Here is a 6,000-nt window from a genome sequence, read left to right as displayed (position 1 = left end):
CACACTAAAGCCAGCCGTAGCGTACGTATATTTTGCCGACTGAAAACTGTGAAATTGTTTGAGCTACTTTAAAATGCAATTGTAGGGTTCACGTGCCTGGTTTTAGGAAATCTTGTAGACGTGCTGCCAAAAGCTCCAGCAAATCTGTGAAATATTCTCAAAACTTTGCTCACAATGTTTTTCATGTCTTAGTGTTGACTCAAGTGAAGGCCTCTCTATTAAAGGCAAGTGGCGTGCCCACGGTGTCAAATGGAGGCGGAGAGATTGTCGTGGGCAGAAAACCTTGGTTGTCAATATTTGATATTTAAATACCATTCCTAATATAAAAAAATACAGTAAGCGATTATTTTAAATTAAATGTTCAAATTATATTTGGGATCCTATTCGGACACCTCAAGAAAACTGACTCATGTTTCTTTGGGATTATCCACAGACAATCGAAGCCCTGTGCACGCTTATTGGATCCCTTTCTTCCTCGAAACATTCTATGCATATGTGACCGATGAACAGAAATGATCGAAAATGTAAGGTTATAATATTAACGGACATCAGTTAAACCTTCTAAAGTACAATACGGTCCTTCGGTTCCTGGGTATGCTTGCCAAAAGTTATTGGATCGTCTAAGCAGTCTCGGTCAATTCTTTATCTATTTTCAAATTCACACCTATAGGAGTGCTGATCCCCCCCCCCCCCAAACACATACATCAGTCGTCCTTATTTCTGAAAAACAGGTTACGTTAAGTTGGCCTAGTGCATTTCTATGGAGAGTAGAGAAAACTCAGGGACCAAGTTAAGAAAAAATAAAAATATTGACAAAACTCTAATGATCAGATAGAAAAGCCCAAAACATGTATTTATCTTACGTCCAATGGGCAATAATCTGATCTCTCGTGCTTTGTCTATGATAAAGTTTTACGATTTTCCGGATCATCGTGTGAATGTAAGAAATGAAATTCATGACAACGGACGATATAGGGAATATTAAAAATATTCATATCAACCCTAATAATTGGCTGCTTGAAATTGAAGTTTCACGGGCAAACGAGCACACGAGCAAAGATAGCTACTCTCATAGTAATGGTTTTATATTTATCTCCTGATGGAGGGACTTGCTAGCAAAAGGAGGGGGCCTAAACCACCGTAACGAACGCTCCCCTGGCATCACCCCAATTATAACAGATATCATGTTCTTGCTATAAAGAACCCAACGGAAAACATTCAATTTTTTTGCAAGTCTCATTTCTTTCATCGATAATGTTACATGCCCCCAACACATCGCTGTTTACTATAAACATAATCAAACAATTTGTATCTTAATATTGAACGAAAAAACAGGCGACTTAAGTCAGGAGACATCTTTAAAGAAACCTGCTCCTGCTGTTGCCTTGAAACGTTTGACAGCGTTTTAACGTTTTAATCTGGTCCTTTAAAATCAGTAGAGAAAGAGGAAGAAAAAAGTATAAAGGTTTTTAAGAACTACCGATTAAATGAAGTTAGGTTGGCTTTTCGTCCTAATGTCGTAATTAGTCGTTTATTTCATATATGACACATACACTGGGCGTCGGTCCAACGTTTGAAACAACAGTAGTGTTTTGTTGCTAAGAGATATAACCCCTAATCCATTTGCGTTTACAATTGGCCTAACCCTTCCTATTTCTGAACGAACGTGACTTTGAAGAAGTGTACACCGGGAATAACCAAGCCAGAGAAAGATGCGATCAAACATGATTTGAAACAGTTCGCCATATTAGTGATAAAGGGCAGGATGCATACAATCACCAGGGGGAACGGGAATCACCAAAATGAAAGCCAATCACCAGAGTGTATCAGCTACTCTTTCATTGGGTTTGCATGGCCTGGAAGACCGATCCCTTAGGTACCAGAACCGCAAAAATTGACAGCAGCAAAAAATTAATAACACGTTGATCTTAGGAATCACAAGGGGGAACGGGAATCACCAAAATGAAGGGTACCAGAACCGCAAAAATTGACAGCAGCAAAAAATTAATAACACGATGACCTTAGGAATCACCAGGGGGAACGGGAATCACCAAAATAAAGGGTACCAGAACCGCAAAAATTGACATCAGCAAAAAATAATAACACGATGACCTTAGGAATCACCAGGGGGAACGGGAATCACCAAAATAAAGGGTACCAGAACCGCAAAAATTGACATCAGCAAAAAATAATAACACGATGACCTTAGGAATCACCAGGGGAACGGGAATCACCAAAATGAAGGGTACCAGAACCGCAAAAATTGACATCAGCAAAAAATTAATAACACGATGACCTTAGGAATCACCAGGGGAACGGGAATCACCAAAATGAAAGCCAATTATCTGCGTGTGTCAGCTACTCTTGCATTGGGTTTGCATGGCCTGGAAGACCGATACCTTGGGTACCAGAACCGCAAAAATTGACAGCAGCAAAAAAATTAGTAACACGTTGATCTTAGGAATTACCAGGGGGAACGGGAATCACCAAAATGAAAGCCAATCATCTGCGTGTGTCAGCTTCTCTTGCATTGGGTTTGCATGGCCTGGAAGACCGATACCTTGGGTACCAGAACCGCAAAAATTGACAGCAGCAAAAAAAATTCGAAGACCAGTAGCGGCGTCATGGGGTTGACTTGGGAAACATGCCCCCTCCCTCAAATTCTCTACAGGATAACTCTTGTATTTTTTCTAAATCCGACGAGGAGATCTTTGGAAAGGGGTAATATTTTGTAAATTAGGCTTTTTCTATACTTATTTGTAAAGTAGGCTAGGCATTATCTATTTTTAGAAAAGGGGAACATTGTTTCGAGAAAATAAGTACAAGTTTGTAATTTCGAGAAAGTTTGTAAGAATAAGTATGTAAGAGTAAAAATAAGTACAAGTTTGTAAGTTCGAGAAAATAAGTATAAAAGATAAGACTTTTCGTGGTACAAGTTTGGATGGTAAATCTTTGCTCTCACCCTTTTGGTTGAAACGGAGACATTTAATATCCACAGACATTGATTAAGAAATATTTTCACATACAACCATAATGTCAAGTAACGACATACGATATTGCCTAATAACATTCTACTGTATTCACTAATGATTCATTCAACGTCAGTTATTTTCTTTTTACTTCCTTACTCTCAAACAGTTGAGCTTGGGAAAGTTGAACATGTCGGACCATGTTTGTCTCTTGAAATAACCTACGCCATGTTCTGTCAATCATAACGAGACTAAAGCAATATTGTGTTTCACACCTGCTCAAAGGAAGGGGTCTGTATATACATATATATCTATCGTTAATAGAATTCAAGATTGACCTGTGCGAATGGAAGGAATACACCAGCCTCTGTATAGAGCTTTTGGATTTTCAATAAAGAGGTACTTCTTTTCAATGCGAGCAACTCCCCTGCGGCATCTAAGTAGACTGGAGGGTACCCAAAAAGGTCCCCTTATTCCGGCTAAGCTTTTAGCCCAAATCCCGATTACCGACCATCAATTCCCGAATCCCAGTGTTATCGATTCCCGAATCCCGCTTAATAAATTTGCCTATTCCCGATTGCCGACTCCGAAAAATGATGGTTCCCGCTTTCCCAAAAACTTATTGGGTACCCTTCAAATTAAAGTCTGTGTGCAGTCCGAGGCACGTGTACGCAAGGTGAAGGAAGGTAAAACTCTTCGGTGTATGGAATAACATTTCGTCTTTAGCCTGAAAACCCATTCAAACTTCACGGGCTTATCAAGACCATTGTGTCAGTATTACGATTCACTTGCAACGAAAAGCAGCGTATACCTTGAAAGAAAATAAGTTAAGTGATATAGATAAAAATGTTTTTTTAAGACTTTCCTCATTTTCAAAAAACCATCGTGGTTAAATTTGAGTGAAATTTGCCACTTTCTTCATTGGTCTTAATAGTGCAAAGAAAAAGGAATTTTTCTTCAAACCACATGTTGAAAACAAGACTAACAATTAAATTCATAGCATTATTGCGATTACATTGGTTCTACAAACGATTACGGATGGTTTACTGAAAAGTTATTCTGAATATCGCATACCAAATTCAGACTTGCATTGCTTTTAAGCGCATTGCGTTAGGGTTTAGGAAGCAGGCAACAAAAGACTCGAGACAAATTGATACATAATGCCATATTCCCGTGGGAGCCTTGAATTACTCTAAGCAGCCTAATATGAAATCGAAGTTTCAAAGGGATTATAAAGCCTAAAGATATGGCTTTCTATAGAAAGAGGCTCTTAAAGTAACAATTAATATGATTACCTCAAGCTATGGCACGCATGTCGCACAAACACACACCTCGATGATGCATCACGCTCGTGGCTACAGAAGCCGGAGCAAAAACACATTCTGTAAAGCAGTACACACATACCTGATTCATATGTAAAGCAGTACACAAGATGCTGTCTAGGATAGAATTTTGTGAGAACTGCAATCAAAGACGTAAAACCAAAGTAGAAGCAAGTTGGGGGGGGGGGCAAAATTATTCGCCTTTTGAATCTTTTCAAAATTTAGCTGGATATATTCATGGAAACTTTAGCAACATCGTGAAGAATTGATTAACAGCTTTAAGTGAAGAATGTTTAATTGATTCAGTTTTTCATCCAAACATCTGTTTCCGAAAATATTTGTACATATGTAACAAATTAAGGGGATTGGAATAAATTAACTTTCATAGAATGAGATCTGAACGTGATGACAACCAGTTAAATCAGTGATGTTGTCAATATCTTTCCAATTAAAAGGCTTGAACGCTACGTTTGAAGTTGATGAGAGCGCCATTTTTTTAAGCCTATTGTGTCATATTTTTGAAGGAAGAGGCTCAAACAGCAGAATTCGCTTGTTATACAACCCAAGAGTGTATCAGAGCAGCACCCTCTTGAACGTCGACACCTGTCGTCCCCTTGATAAGAGGGGTCCTAAAACACATTTGAGAAACCCTTGTCGGGATAAGGTAAATGAAAAACAATGATTTCATTTAAGCTATACAGGTATATTTTGGTGGTTTATATTCCATAGTGAATTGAAGGTGCCAATTGAAACATAAGTTCTTTTTCTTAAGGAACAATGTTAAGGAGTGGCAAAAAACCTTTAATCTATTGTAAACAATAAAGAGCAACAGAAAAACTATTTCGTTCGTTTATAATGTATTGTCCAAATTAATCTGTTTTCACACTTCACCCAAAACAAAATATAGTGTTTGAATTGCATACGATTGCCAATGGACAAATAGAGATATGATGAAAAAAATTAACGATCTATGATTGGTTTGGATACAGCTAAGTTTAAATTTTTGAAATTCTAGCAAGGAACTCTTTAACATTTTCTTCCAAGTGACCTCTTTTGGAAACAGTCCCAATTTCTGTGGCACAGCGTTCCTAAAAATTTTAAAATGCTTCCGAAGTCCTTTATTTTTTATGGATTTTTGTGACTGCATGAATTGCATAAAAATGTTAAACCTTTTTTTAGCAAAGGTAAAAAACAGCGCAAGAAAATGTGCTTGCAAAATATTTTGCTTAGAGGATAAAGATTAGGAAAAACAATTTAGCAAAGATTAACAGGGCAGTCTAAAGTTTTGAAGTTCATTTGAATCTCAAAGAAAAGCTCGCTGAGACAAATTAACAGACTGTGAGAATTTTGACACGAAAGACTTGCGTTATAAACAACATTTCGTAGTTGTGAAGACACAATTTCGAAGAATGTAAACATTTTTTCGTGTGGGTAAACAATTTTTATTTTCAACGAGTTCATATAGGATTTCTTAATCATGGCGGCAGAATCCAAAATGAAAAAATAACAACATTATTCTGCATAGAATTGAGTGAGGATAAAACATGTACCAAATAATATGTGCTTTACCTCCAGCAATAAACAATTATTCTTAATCGTAAGCTTTTTAGCAATCATTGTAGAATAGATTCAGTATTAAGCTTGCAACTGCAAGGTGGGTCCTGGAAGTCAGACCTCTTTGGAGTCCTGACCCCTGCTCTGTTTCATTC

The sequence above is a fragment of the Rhopilema esculentum genome, chromosome 7 (genome assembly GCF_057945365.1).
Source record: "Rhopilema esculentum isolate cy_ngs chromosome 7, ASM5794536v1, whole genome shotgun sequence".
NCBI classification, from domain to species: domain Eukaryota; kingdom Metazoa; phylum Cnidaria; class Scyphozoa; order Rhizostomeae; family Rhizostomatidae; genus Rhopilema; species Rhopilema esculentum.
The sequence above is the reverse complement of the archived record's forward strand: the minus strand, read 5'-3'. Positions refer to the sequence as shown.